Consider the following 14,885-nt stretch of genomic DNA (forward strand, 5'->3'; position numbering starts at 1 on the left):
TTTACTTGTCCTTTGGTGTGCTTTGGGCACAAAAAGTTTGGGAACCACTGGCCTTGAGGGAGTGTGTTTGGCAAGTGGCCTTTTTCCCTTTAGTGTTTCACTTGTGGTTTGCATGCAGTTGTGTGTGCCTTAAACTGGCTAGGAGTTTAAGCCTGTTTTTTATTGGTTGTGGTGGGTTTCTCATGTCAGCATCTGACATCAGTGTTACTTCCTGTTTACAGAAAATGAATCGAGCAAGCCATCTTTTTCCCCTTCTAATACTGTTGTAATGTGAACATGTAGGTAAGCATTATTAGGTTTGACTGATAAAATTTCAGACAAAATAGTCACGAGCCCACTCGGGGTCGCTGTTGTATAACAGAGGTTGTATTTTGTATGGGTAGTAGAAGAAGACGTGTTTTGCCGCCCTCGGTGGGTAGACCAGGCTCTCCGGCCAACAGCCGAGTTATTTAGCCGTTCTGTATGTAAAGTTATATCTGCAGTACAGAGTACAGATATTTTGAGGTCACGAAGTGGTCCAGTGGTTCTTGGAATACAGCTGAAGTTACCACATATTTTTGGGGACGAGGTGAACTGGATTTTTTTTTTTTTTTTTTTTGTCTCAAAGTATCATCTCCAGTTTTGTTGTTTTGCTAGCTGAGCTAGGCTAAGTGCAAGTTAGCGTTAGGCGGCTGTACATGAGTGACAGCGCCGAGGACAAACGACAACGAGGAGGGGAGATACAGCTCGCGGCAGTGGAGCAGAGCGGGGTTGGCAGTGTGTCGGCGGCTGCAGAGCAGCAGCACGAGGAGGAGAGACAAGAGGTGCCGGGGGCTGCGGAGGAGCGGCGGCCTCAAGTTCAGATGGCTACATATGGGACTATCGGTGAATTTGTGGAGGGAAATGAGGACTGGACGGAGTACGAGGAAAGGTTGGGGCACTTTTTCTCTGCTAATGGAATTACAGAGGAGGTTAAAAGGCGCTCTATTCTCCTGAGTGTGTGTGGAGCAAAGACTTATAAACTGATAAGGAACTTGGCCACACCACGGAAGCCCGGAGATATTCCATATGATGAGCTCGTCACACTCCTGGGGAACCACCACAATCCAAAACTCTGTGATAGTCCAAAGATTCAAGTTTCACAGTCATTTCAGGAAGCAAGGTCAGTCTGTAGCCAACTTTGTAGCTGAGTTACGGCAGCTGTCAGAGCATTCTGACTTTGGGACAGTGTTGGATGATATGCTCTGTGACAGATTAGTGTGCGGCATTAATAATGACGATACAATGCCACTGTGCCCAACGGCCTAGAGCTACAAATGTCTGTCCTATTTTGGACGTTTAAACAATAATTTTGTCACAGGCTACATGACTAGTCTAAAAATTACTGAAACATAAAATTACTGAAACATACAGACAGCTACATTTCCATCCAAGGCAAAACCTCACTGAATAAACAACTGTCATGCAATGATTAATGATGAAATGATCAAGTTACAATAAAATGATGCTTTATTCCCAAAATGTGAACAGAATGGGTAGTTTGCTCAGAGGTTAATAGCTACTAAAATGAGGCCATATCACACTCCTTTGGAATATTATAAAATAAACAGGCTTCATTCGCAAAATGTGAACAGTGATAAGCACTGACAGTAACACTGCAATTATTCATTATTCGTTTAACCCTTGTAAAGCCTTAAGAGTCAAAACGACCCGAGCGTCCGCAAGTCTTTTTTCCGGGGTCCTGCAGCACATGGCCGGAGGGTCGGGGGGCATGCGGGAGCGCTGGAGACCGCGACCGCCGCCGCAGAGCCGAGGGCGAGGCGTGGGCTTTACGAGTGTGGTAGGTAGGCTTTTGGGCCTGGTAAGGCCACTAGCTCAGCCCCTTTCATGGGGATCCTCCCTCTGTTTTTCCCTCACTTGCAGGCACACACCTGGGGACTGTTGTCTCATTAAGAGCTGGTATATAGGTAGCACTCAGGTTTTCACTCTTGATGCATTTGGTCCTGTGTGTGTGGCTAGGGAAGAGACTAGTCTTCCAGAAGGCACTGTAAGCAACCTGCTGGCCAAGCCCAGTAGAGGCAGCATAATCTGTTTGAAAGGTAGCTGTTGTGTGCTGGAGCCCACCACAGGAAAGGCACTGGGAGTTGCCTTGAACATCCTGAGATTGCTTTGCTTGAGGTAGCAGTGACTGGAACCGGATCTGGGTTGCCAGATACTGCATTGTTTGAGGGGTCATAGCCGCTGCTGTTTTGCCTGTAATCTACTACACTGCCATTTATGTTATTGTGTGTTTAAAGTTGTACTGGGCCCAGCTGGTATGGGGTTGGACATGACAAATGTTGATGCCAGCAGTTGCTAATGTTAATGTTTTTGTATTTTTTTCTATTGCGCGTGCAAATCTCAGTTCCTTACTCTGTTTTCCCTATTTTATAGAGGTCCTGCCAGACGAGTAGGGTGGTGCACTGGAGGTGCCCTGCCCCCTTTCACTGCATGTGGTGTGCCGTGGCTACGTGTGGACTTGTAATCTTCACTACTGTGTGTTTTTGCTGTGTGTAAGTGATAGCACTTGTGTGTGTGTGTGTGTGTGGTGTCCGGGCCCCCCCGGTAGCACTTAAGGGTGCACCCCCACATCTCTGGCGCCCTCATAGTTTGGAGGTGTTTTAATTAAACGCGAACAACAAGCCCTGGATCACGAGTCACATTAAAGGCCTCCTGAACCAGAAGAAGAAGGCCTTCAAAGACGGTGATAAGCAGGAGCTAAAACGCGTGCAGCAAGAACTCAGAGTCCAGCTCAGGGAGGCAAAGGAGCAATACAGAAGGAAGTTGGAGCAGAAGATGCAGAACAACAGCATGAAGGAGGTGTGGGATGGGATGAAGATCATCACCGGCTGCAGATCCAGGCAGGGGGCCACCATTGAGGGGGATGGGGGGAGGGCAAACGAGTTGAACAACTTTTTCAACAGGTTTGACCACCCCATCTCACTCTCACCTCTGACCACCCTGCCCCCCACACCCCCATCTGCTCCCCTCCCCCCGCTACAAGTGGACAGATGCGATGAGGAGACCCCCTCCCTGCCTACAATCACAGCAGCCCAGGTGTGTGGAGAGCTGAGGAGGCTTCGCCCCAGCAAAGCTGCAGGTCCAGATGGAGTATCCCCACGACTGCTGAAGGCCTGCGCATCAGAGCTGGGAGACCCTCTGCAGCACATCTTCAATCTGAGCCTGGAGCAGGGGAGGGTCCCACTGCGGTGGAAAACATCATGCATCGTCCCAGTCCCAAAGAAGCCACGTCCTGCAGAGCTGAATGACTTCAGGCCGGTCGCCCTGACGTCACATGTGATGAAGACCATGGAGCGGCTGCTGCTACACCATCTGAGACCACAGGTGAGCCATGCCCTCGACCCTCTGCAGTTTGCGTATCAGGAGAAGGTGGGAGTGGAGGACGCCATCGTCTACATGCTACACCAGTCCCTCTCTCACCTGGACAGGGGCAGTGGTGCTGTGAGAATCACATTTCTGGATTTCTCCAGCGCCTTCAATACCATCCAGCCCCAGCTGCTTGGTCACAAACTGACTGATATGGGAGTAGGCTCACACCTGACGGCATGGATCATGGACTATCTGACAGGCAGACCTCAGTATGTGCGACTGGGGGACTGCAGATCAGACACTGTGATCAGCAGCACAGGAGCGCCGCAGGGGACTGTACTCTCTCCGGTCCTGTTCACCCTGTACACGTCGGACTTCCAGTACAACTCGGAGTCCTGCCACGTGCAGAAGTTCGCGGACGACACGGCCATCGTGGGATGTATCAGCGGTGGACAGGAGGAGGAGTACAGGAAACTCATCCAGGACTTCGTAGCATGGTGCGGTTCCAACCACCTCCACCTGAACACCTCCAAGACAAAAGAAATGGTGGTGGACTTCAGGAGGACCAGGCCTCACCCGGAGCCCATAAGCATCAACGGTGCCTGTGTGGAAATGGTGCGGACCTATAAATACCCGGGAGTGAAGCTGGATGATAGACTGGACTGGACAGCCAACACTGAGGCTCTGTGCAAGAAAGGACAGAGCCGACTGTACTTCCTCAGGAGGCTGGTGTCCTTCAACATCTGCAAAAAACTGCTGCTGATGTTCTACCAGTCTGTTGTGGCGAGCGCCCTCTTCTATGCGGTGGTGTGCTGGGGAGGCAGCATCAAGAAGAGGGACGCCTCATGACTGGACAAACTGGTGAGGAAAGCGGGCTCTGTTGTGGGCACACAACTTGAGAGCCTGACATCTGTGGCAGAGCAACGGGCGCTGAGCAGGCTCCTGTCAATCATGGACAATCCACTGCATCCACTGCACAGCACCATCACCAGGCAGAGGAGCAGCTTCAGTGACAGGCTGCTGTCACTGTCCTGCTCCACTGACAGACTGAGGAAATCATTCCTCCCCCACGCCATGCGGCTTTTTAACTCCACCCGGAGGAAAAAACTCATTATACACATACTGCAATACTGGTAGGTAACACGTAAAGACTGGAGGGGAAGGGGTGATTCCATGAGGCTGGATCAAGTCTGACAGTTCCTGAATTCCCAGTACCAGGCGTCAGGTTCTGTCGACGGTCTTGGTCTCATGGTTTCACACTAACTCTGAACCTCAGTCGGAGCGTGTGTTCCTCAGGTTAGGTTATTTTCCACTGCTGTTTAACTGTTATTACTTCTGTTTAACTGTTAATACTTCTGTTGAAATTGTTCATATTCCTATCTTTTTATAATCCTTGTTTATAGTGTTTATATTGCTTACTGCTATTTATCATGTGTATACTGTATATTTCTTCTAAATTTGCACATTGACCTACCTCTATGCACATTTTATACACCCATGCACACGTTTTTTTCTATTTTTTTTGTTGCACATTGCTTTTTGCACACTGGGTTGTACTTAGGTTATTCTGTTGTACTCAGATCTTATTCTGTTATACTTAGATCTTATTCTTTATTTCTATTTTTTTTTTTTATTTACTTAATCTGTAATCTGTGGATACTGCTGAAAAAAAAATGTGAATTTCCTGCGGGATGAATAAAGTATCTACCTACCTACCTACCTAATTGCCTTAATTGTCTATCGTCTTTTGAGCGCCGGGCAAGTTGACATCAACATTTGTCTTTTACAGCTTGTCTATATTTTATGGTGATGAATAAACTGTCCAAGACACCCATGTTTTTAACTAGTGTTTAATAAACCGTCCACCAGCCAAAATCCATGTCTCTGTGTTACTATCTGTGGGAAACCCTTATCTTCCTGTAGTTAGTCTTTCTTGGGGGTTTAACCTCAGGTGGCGTTGTTAAATAAACTAGCCTCATTATTGTGCTCCTCGGTTACACGAGGGTTAAGGGGCTTTCACATAGTGCTCTGAGCTGGGTACACCGCAGACGTGCGCAGAGCAGCACGCACGCGCGTTGCGCACGTATTTGGTATTTAATTGTAGAAAAAAATCTCGCCTATAGTGGAAAGCAAAAACATCATAAATCTCAGTTTTTAAACACATCTGGTTTTCCCAAACTGTTGGATCTCTCTCTCCATGATTGGGCTTTTTAATGAGATCTTGGTGGGACTGTAGTCTGCTGTCCCACAGCTCTGCACACAGAGAGACAGCCACAATGATGCTTTCCTCCATTGTTGTTTTGCCGTTCTGCCAAAATACGGCAGATTTTTTTCCACTATTCTCTCCTATTGGACTTGCCGAGGTGACGTCACTGGGCACTGCGCCCAAGTTAAAAAAAATTCAATTTGGGCACAGCGCGCACGGGTGCCGGCACCAGCCTCTAGCTGCGCTCAGCTCGGTGCAGACTGCTGCGCCTTTGCCTCAGGGTTGCCAGGTCTGTGAGACAAAAGCAGCCAAACAGCAACTCAAAACCAGCCCAAAACCTGCCCAACCTGGTATAAAAAGGGCCCAAAAATCAGCCCAATACCAGAACTCAAAATATGCCCATAAAAATCCATATATGTTGCTTTTAAAGTCCAACAGCGTTGCTATAATTGCAAAATGCACTATAATATCTATAAAATAACACCATAAACATTAAAGGCAATTTCCCGAAATAGTCCTTTCACCTATTTAATTTACAGTATATCAGAACTTAAAATATAATATGGGATACTTTACTTCAGCTGACAGGCACTGGGCACGAGTGGTGCTGATGATGTGAATGGTCATGTGCTGAGTGGCCTCACACAGCATTGGCATATTATTTGTCTGTGGAGCATGTGACATATGTGGATAGTTTATATGCTGATCTGGCCCGGAGTCAGTTTGACCGGATTTGGGTATAAACATTAGTCATTCAAAATATGAATCTTTATTCATGTCTGCCCAAGCCCAACCCGCGGACAAAATTTGTTACCCGTGGCAACACTTAAAAAGTAGCCCAATTTGGCGGAAAAAAACGCAGACTTGGCAACCCTGCTTTGCCTCCTGGCTCCTGGTCACCTGCTGCTGTTGCTATGGCGGGGCGGGCACAGTGTAGCTTAGCAACACTGAGTGACAGTGCTTTGACCAATGAACGGAGTGCACACTCACTGAGTGACAGTGCTTTGACCAATGAACGGAGTGCACACTCATTGACTCCGCTCATTGGTCAAACAGCGGGAGAGGGGGCAGACTCTCAAAAATAAGGGACAAAGTGAATCCCTTATTGGTTCAATACGAGACGTGTGTTTTGGTTGCCAAATACGGGATGATTCCGTATTTCAAGGGACGGTTGGCAACTCTAACCCCACCACTGACTTTCAAGAAAACCCTGGAAATTTCCCAAGGCATGGAGATGGCTGCTAATAATGCTAAAGATATCCAAAAAGGAAACGGAGCACCACAGTCAGCAGCAGTGCACCAAGTCCAGAGAGACACTGGTAAGCATTCAAAGCCGGTTGAGTGTTTTAGGTGTGGGGGGGCACATTATGCAAATGACTGCAAATTTAAAGACACTGTCTGCCATGCTTGTAGCAAAAAGGGACACTTGCAGGTGTGCAGGAGCTCAAAGGGGAAGGGCAAGTCTGGGCTGGGAAGAACTCATCAGGCTCAGGCAGCCACACACCACCTACATGAGGCTTCGCAAAATCCGACTTAACTGGCATGACATAAAATATGCAAGCACAACAGAGGACATTCTGCAGCGGTACAGCAATGTGTTCAGGGACGAGCTGGGAACACTCAAGGGTGTGACAGTGAAATTCCATGTCGACCCTGATGCCACACCTCGATTTTTCAAGCCCAGGTCAGTGCCCTATGCCATGAAAGGCAAAGTTGAGGAAGAACTGGAACGGTTGCAGAAGCTGGGCATCATCGAGCCTGTCCAGTTTTCAAGGTGGGCGGCACCCATCGTTCCAGTGTTGACGAGGATTCAAAAGAGTACACAATCAATACACACAAGGGATTATTCAAATACAATCGCCTGGTGTTTGGAGTGGCATCCAGCCCCGCCATTTTCCAAAGAACAATGGACACTCTGCTGCAGGGGATTCCACACGTAGTAGTGTACCTGGATGACATTTTGGTCACAGGGGCCACGGAGGCGGAGCATCAGGCTAACTTGGAGGAGGTGCTGAGGAGGCTCTCAGAAGCAGGGCTGCGATTAAAGTGAACAAGTGTGTGTTCTTAGCACCCAGTGTGACCTACTTGGGACACAGGATCACAGCAGAGGGACTCTGCCCAGTGGAAGACAAAGTGAGGGCTATTAAGGAAGCCCCAAGTCCCAAGTGCGTCACTGAACTCAGATCATTCTTAGGCATGGTAAACTATTATGGCAAGTTTCAGCCCGACCTCTCAAAGGTTTTGGCCCCACTGTATAGGTTGCTTCACAATGACACTAAATGGTAGTGGTGTGAGGAGCAGGAAGCAGCTTTCAAGGAAGTGAAAGAGCTCCTCCACTCAGCAATGCTTCTGGTTCACTATGACCCGGATTAGGAGATAACCCTCTCATGTGACGCTTCGCCCTATGGAGTCGGGGCAGTCCTTTCGCATGGAATGGAGGACAGATCAGAGAAACCGGTTGGTTTTGCTTCACGTACGCTGACGGCAGCAGAGAAGGGATATTCCCAGCTAGGCAAGGAAGGTCTAGCCATTGTGTTCGCTGTCAAGCGCTTTCATCAGTATCTTTATGGCCACTCATTCAAAATCTACACAGAGCATAAACCACTGATGAGCCTGTTCAGTAAGACCAAATGTATCCCGCCGCTAGCCTCAGCCCGGATACAGTGTTGGGCGCTCACTCTGTCAGCCTACCAGTACACTATAGTGCACAGAGCGGGTAAGGACAATGCCAACGCTGATGCGCTGAGTCGGCTGCCCCTACCCGACACACCTGCTGCTACTTATGTACCTCCAGAGACTGTTTTCTTACTGGAAAGGTTAGCAGAGACACCAGTGAAAGCTTCTCGAATCAAGCAGTGGACAGAGAGGGATCCAGTCTTGTCTCAAGTCAGAACTTTCCTTTTGCAAGGCTGGCCCAGTGTGGTGGAGGGAAAGGAGTTGAGGCCTTATGCTAAACGCAAAACAGAACTGAGTCTGCAGGATGGCTGCATCTTTTGGGGTGTGAGGGCAGGAGCGCCGGATTCACTTAAGAAGTGGGGGGGCCAAAAAGTGCCGTGTTGTGTGTTAAGCTCATTCACAGTGACTCTATTCCGTGCACCTCATGAAATTGCATAATACATGCATACAAAAATATATATGAAGTAGAACTCAATATTAAAACCACTGCAAAGTCAATCAAGCTGCCGCTGTCAAAAATGTAGTTATTGACATCGGCGGATTATAGCGCACATAATTACTGCCAATTAATTATCTGAGACATACATTCACCTGCATTTCTGCAGGATTTACCGCACATGAGCTCCCAAAGACAAGATCACAACAAGAAATCAGCTGAATCTCAACAGCACAGGACTTCCAGCCCCAGTGCAGTCTATAAGAGCAACAATTAAGCAATAAGCCCCGAGAAGCCGTGGGTGACAGTGATTTAAAACGCCCCTCAGCCGTTGTAAAATCACTGTAACTCACGTCTTCTCGGGGCTTATTGCCTTTATAAAACGGTTACCCTACATATAACCCATAAAATAAACACACAAGAGAAAAATCAAGAATTTATTGGTAATAATGCAACAATACAATTGAGAACTATTCATTCTTCCACCAAGCAAGATAGAGTGGACAGAATGAACAGAGCGCAGACGGTAAGATTGCTTTTTCATCTAGCGCCATCATCATGTCACATCAGGCTATTTGGGCTTGTTAATATTGAATTGGATATTTCCATTAATAGTGCAATTGTTGAAATAGTGTTCAATTATGTTTGGACTCCTCTTTGCAGGGACGGTGGCGTGCGTTTCGCGACAGGTGTGTTTTAGCGCAGACGTATGCCTAACGTCGGATCTAACAATAACAATAATAATAAAAGTATACTGTTAATTTAGATTTAAGATTCAAGATTCCTTTATTTGTCATTTGGCCCATAGTAAAAAATACACAGGTTAAAACGAAATAGATGTATGGTAATTTACCATACATCGGCGCTGTCACACTGTGTCCGCTTTGGGTGGAGATAAAAGGCAGGTGGATCAGGAGGCAGCAGGGAGAGGTAGGCTATTTCTCCAGGGAGGCCACCGGACACAGAGGGTTACCCGGCTGCTCATATATGAATCCGCGCAGGCTGTCTATGGTTTTTTTTTTTTTTCGGCAGCATCTTCGTGATTTTTTTATGCAATCGTTCAAAGACAGAGTGACATATTTTAGGCCAGGGGTGTCAAACTCGTGCCATGGAGGGCCGAGAGGCTGCAGGTTTTCATTCCAACCAACAACTCCTCCAGGTGATTTCACTGATTAGTCCCGCCTCTCTGTTTGGAGGTAGGGTGATCAGTGAAATCACCTGGAGGAGTTTTTGGTTGGAATGAAAACCTGCAGCCTCTTGGCCCTCCATGGCACGAGTTTGACACCCCTGTTTTAGGCCATTTTCGTCGTGGCGAATGCAGAAGGAGTCGGCCTTTAATTTGTGGTTGCCCTCGTTCGCCCTGCGTCCCATATGAAGCTGCACGTCAAACCAGACTTTAGAGACAAGCCCCCAAGGTGTGTCTGAACTTTGTGCCTGAAAGTGCTTCATCTTCTGGCAGTCTGCCTCGGCTATGGCTTGGTGGTGGGAAGATTTGTCATGTCCTTCTCGGCGGAGTTTCTTTACCACACCGGCGAAAACATTGATGCTGGTGTTGAATTCAGCGTCTTTTAACAGACACCAAGCACCTCCTCCAACCACTCATCCAGGCTCAGGCCACCCAGCAAATCAAAATTCACTCCAAAGTCTGATATTTAACCTAACGAGTAATGGGGCTTTCACATAGGACGCGGTTTGGGCGGCGCACAGCGCTGGGTACAGCGCTGGGTGCCGCGCAGACTGGCGCAGAGTGGGCGCTGAGCACGGCGCTGAGTAGGGCGCACGCATGCGCGTTGTGCTCGTATTTGGCGATGGTTGCTATGCGACCGATACAGACGCTGAGAAGTAGTTTTCCGTTCCGGCACACTTTTTTCTGGCGGACAGCACAGCAGCTTCGGATACACCATGTACCTGTCACCAAGTCAAAGATCAGCTCTGGCAGCAGTTCTTCTGAGGAGGACGAGGTGGAGGAGGAGACGAGCAGCAGCAAGAACAGTTACCTGTTGTGTGTGTGACTTCACATGGGATTTTATAATAAATATATGACTATACTGCATTGTCTTTTCAAGAGTAGTGCATATCGCATGATGTCAATCATCTAGATTTCTAAATACATACACCTCCTGTCCGTTTAGAAAATAATTTGCTTCAGTTTACAACAGTATTGGTGTTTAATTCCAGAAAAAAGAAAAAAAAATCGGCTATTGTGGAAAGGAAAAACATCATATCACTGACAATTTTTAAACACACCTGGTACTCCTAAACTGTGGGATATTTCTCTCCATGCCTAGGCTTTTTTTTTTTTTGACAATATCACGGTATGCCTGCAGTCTATTGTCCCACAGCTCTGGACGCAGAGAGACAGCCACGATTCCACTATTCTCTCCAATTGGGTGCGCCGAGGTGACGTCACAGGGCGCAGCGCCCAAGTTGAAATTTTCCAACTTGGGCGCAGCCATAGACATAATATACGTAGACGCCTCACAGGCTGCCGCTGCCTATTGGAGCTGACGTAGCAGCGTGGCCGCCATCTTGGATGGGTCTCTAATGCGCTCCCAGTGCATTTATTCCTACTGCATCCCCAACTTTAATAATCCATAACTCCCCGAATTTTTACCCGATTTTCCCACGGTTTGGTTTGTTACAAACAGCAGAGTTTCAGTTATGATACAGGATGCTGTCACACATTAAAAATATGTACTTTCATACTGAAAGACTTTATATTATAACAAAAACATATGGTATGGCATATAGATAAATGTATAAATGAATTAATTTTATAATTTAAAAAAGAAACAAGTTTGATTGTTCATTTGAATTTATTTCTCTCTCTTTCTCTCACTCACACACACACAGAGGACCTCACTGACAATCTGACCCGTCCTGTCAAAATCATCAGGCTTGAAGTGCTCACTACAGAACTTTGACGACTCGGTCACAACAAAACCCTCCCGTCTTATAGCAACTTCCCACTGCCTCCTCAAGCCTGTATCACTGGGAAACCTTTAAAAAGAAAAAGAAAAATAAACAGCAAGAGTCAAAGAGAGAGAGAGAGTACCAGTTCCTGCTGTAATAACGTTACATGTAAGTAACGGTGGTATAATATTATAAATGGTAAAATAACCAAAATTATTGTTCAGTCTTACTTCTGAAAGGTAATCCCACGCGATCTGGTTTAAATCCTGTGCCGGTTATTGCAATCATAAGCTGCACAAAATACCGGCATTTTTGCTAGCTCTCCATTGACTCTGGTTGACTCTGGTGCTAGCCTAGAGTGAAGAGACCCATCCAATATGGCGGCGACGCTGCTCACGTTCCAGCACGTCATGAGGCGTCTACGTATATTATGTCTATGGGCGCAGCCCTCCTCGGCGCAGAGCAGAGCGCCGTGGCGCCCAGCGACCACATACACAATGAATGGCTACGCCGCCAAGGTCGGCGCTGAGCGCCCGCTATGTGAAAGCCCCTTTAGTTGAGCGCAGAGTAGTTGGTTGCTAGGCAACGCTATGTCCGTTTACAGTGGCGCAGGGATATTTTGTGCTGCGGTCTGCCAGCGTGTTACCCTGATTTTACAACAGCATGGAATGCGGCTCAGCCAATCACATTTAAGGATGGGAAGCACCCGTTTTAAAATACATTATAAACACCGCCCGTTCGGATCACACATTAAACCTCCAAGCAAAACTAAGTCTAAAAAACCTAAAAAGCTACTGAGTCACTCACATACGATCACAACATAGGAAGACTTTATAACCAGAGAGAGTTCTCCCTGTTAGCTTTTACCTTTTCGTTGTGTGCACTGATGTAAAGGCTGAGCTGCTCCTCCAGCGCTGTGTCTGTGTCTGTCCGACTCTTCCCACATGTCTTCAGGGCGATCAGAGAGCGGATGTGGGCTGTGGAGGTTTGGTGCTCCAGCAAAGCCTCGGCAGGCTGTGCAGGTCGCAGTCAGCCTCTCTCAGCCAGATGCTGCCGCGACCCGTCGAGAAAAGGAGACTCGGAAAGCACAACAACCTGCTAGCTTGACTACATCCACACAACCCGCTCTTTCTTTTTGTACCATTCTGTTTGAAAAGTCCTCACAATTTTTGTCCCTTCCTTTGGATTAAATCCTTGAGGTCGGGTGTCGGTTTCCCAGTTAATATTAAGTTTTTTCCTCGAATATCAAGTTAGAAAGTCTTTTCATGGGAAATCTCCTTCTTTGCTGCTAGCCAAAAGCACCGCGCGCTGGTGACCTTGTGGGGGGTTCAGGGCCTGTCGGGATTCCCGACATTCTTCATGAAGTTCAATTTTGTTTGGCAGTATTTTGTTTTCTTTTTCACCGGTGCGGACATGTTTGCAGATGCAAGCAGTCAATTCACAACAACACACAGCAATGAAACAGTTTTATTGGCTGATGTACAGTACACTGCATGTATTTGAATTGTGTGACGTCCTCTTTGATTGGATTAAAAATGTAAATATTCTTCTCTTGTTTTATGTTTATGTACTACGGAGCCGCGAAGGGGCCTTTGAGAGAAAAATAAAACACACCATGCTACGTTATACTACGCTGTGCACTAGAAATGTTTGATTGCAAACCAGATATAATTTGTGAGTGCCCGCTGTCAGCTGTATCTTTCTCTCTATGGCCCCTCTCTGTATTTTACCTAACGTATGAGTTACCTTAAGTGTTGCAATACAGGGACTCTGATTGTGATTAAAAATAATGTGGGAGGAGGGTAAAAGTGGGGGGGCCAATGGCCCCCTGTCCCCCCCCGTTTCCGGCGCCAGTGTGTGAGGGTCATCGTGCCTCCCCCAGGCCGTTCACAGATTGTGGAGGAAATACACAAGACTCACCCAGGTGCATCCTGGATGAAAAGCCTCGCGAGATCTTATGTCTGGTGGCCAGGACTGGATCAGGATCTGGAGAGCAAGGTGAAAGCATGCACACAGTGTCAGCTGCCCCTCTGCATCCATGGGAGTGGCCAGACCGCCCCTGGTCTAGGCTACATTTGGACTTTGCTGGCCCGTTTATGGGGCAGATGTTTCTTATAATGGTGGATGCACACTCTAAATGGATTGAGGCCCACATCATGAGCAACATCACATCCCCCACAACCATCGACAAACTCAGGCAAGTGTTTGCAGTTCACGGCTTGCCTGACACACTGGTCACAGATAACGGCACAACATTCACCAGCGAGCTGTTCAGTGAGTTTGTGAAACAGAACGGAATTCAGCACGTGCGTACAGCTCCTTTCCACCCAGCCTCAAATGGTTTGGCGTAGCGGGCTGTTCAGACAGTGAAGGAGGGTCTGAAGAGAATGACAGGGGACTCTCTCAGCACTCAGCTTTCACGTTTCCTGTTTAAATACCGACTCACGCCACAGACTGCAACAGGGCGCACACCGGCAGAGATGCTGATGGGGCGTCGGCCCAAGTCTAGACTGGACCTGCTGCATCCGGACATGAAGACAATAGTGGAGGAAAAGCAGGAAAAACAGAAAGACATGATCAACATGCTCGTGAGAGACAGTTGAAACCAGATGACTGTGTCTACGTGAGGAATTTCAGTGGCAACAACCAGCACTGGCTTCCTGGGATTATTCTCAAACGGAGTGGGCCAGTCTCCTATGTTGTTAAGCTGACTGATGGATGTATCTTCCGCAGACATCAGGATCATGTGCGCCTGCGGCAGGATGCAGGCCCAGAAACAGACATTTCCACTGACTTTCCAGTGGTAGAACAAACAGCTGTGAAAGTGGGTTCCCCAGAGACAGAGATAAGGGCAGAGGTTTCTGTATCCTCCGGAGAGGATGGACACACTCACACTGACATTCAGGCCTCTCCCAGTTTTCCAAGTCTCACTGCAACAGATCCACCAAAAGCACCCACACCAGCGGTGCTTGCTGGGTCAACAGGGGTAGTGCGAAGGTCGCAGCGCACTCACAAACCTCCAGACAGACTGAATGTGTGATTGAACAGTTAAAGTGACACTGAATGTTTAACTCTGCTATTGTTTTGTTTGGCAGGTTTGTTTACATTGCTTAATTTTGCTGAGATAGTACTGCAGGTTTTTGGGTTACGCTAGCTAAAAACACCCATGTTTTGGGTTGTTTTGAGTTCATGTGTATTTTGTGAAACTTTGAAATTTAAAGGGGGAGAAGTGTTGTAATGTGAACATGTATGTGAGCATTATTAAGTTTGACTGATAAAATTTCAGACAAAACAGTCACACGCCCA

At 47.5% G+C, this 14,885-nt stretch overlaps 1 pseudogene; it reads left to right on the forward strand.

Annotated features, from left to right (window-relative positions):
- Nucleotides 1–677: 677 nt before the first annotated feature.
- Nucleotides 678–14,619, forward strand: LOC115357871 (uncharacterized protein K02A2.6-like; annotated as a pseudogene).
- The last annotated feature ends 266 nt before the right edge of the window (nucleotides 14,620–14,885 follow it).

Source organism: Myripristis murdjan, chromosome 4 (genome assembly GCF_902150065.1).
Source record: "Myripristis murdjan chromosome 4, fMyrMur1.1, whole genome shotgun sequence".
Classification (NCBI taxonomy): domain Eukaryota; kingdom Metazoa; phylum Chordata; class Actinopteri; order Holocentriformes; family Holocentridae; genus Myripristis; species Myripristis murdjan.